Raw genomic sequence first — 669 nt, forward strand, 5'->3', positions numbered from 1 at the left:
ATGGAGCCTTTTTTGTACTTTCTTATATTCATGGTGATATTTGGAGACCCTTTTTTTTGTTTGTTTATGTTTTTTGGTCTATGTGTCTTTGTGTTTAGTCACAATGTAGCTTTTTTTTGCCCCCCCATCCCCCCCCCTCACTCCCTATCCTCACTATTTTACTGATTTTATAATTTGCTTCGTATCCTGTTAGATATCCGGTCTCAGTGTACACACACACACACACACACACGGACACACACACATACACACACACACACACTGAAGGATGAGTCGGAGTTATAGGTTTCTCCCTGCAACATGCCTGGGTTTAAATCATCATGCAGAGTCCCTATGTTGCTACTATGCAATATGTTTCGTTTTTACTGACATTCATAGCATTTAATATTATTAAAACATTTACTTTGAAATGCGTGTTTTGATGATTCCTTTGGGTGTTTATTTCATGCTGATGCTGGGAATCGCTTTTGTTGCTTGGTTATATTACCAAGACATATTCGCCTCACACACACACACACACATACACATACACACACACACACATATATATATATATATATCTCGTGAACCAGCTATGATCTTCTATAAAAATTAATATCTCTCACGAAGTATTTGTCACTGCCACCACCCGTTCTCTCAATGTAGAATTATTATATACAAATCTTAACA

This window comes from Penaeus japonicus, unplaced genomic scaffold (genome assembly GCF_977035675.1).
Source record: "Penaeus japonicus unplaced genomic scaffold, GWHDUDI00000001_assembly GWHDUDI00000040, whole genome shotgun sequence".
Classification (NCBI taxonomy): Eukaryota; Metazoa; Arthropoda; class Malacostraca; order Decapoda; family Penaeidae; genus Penaeus; species Penaeus japonicus.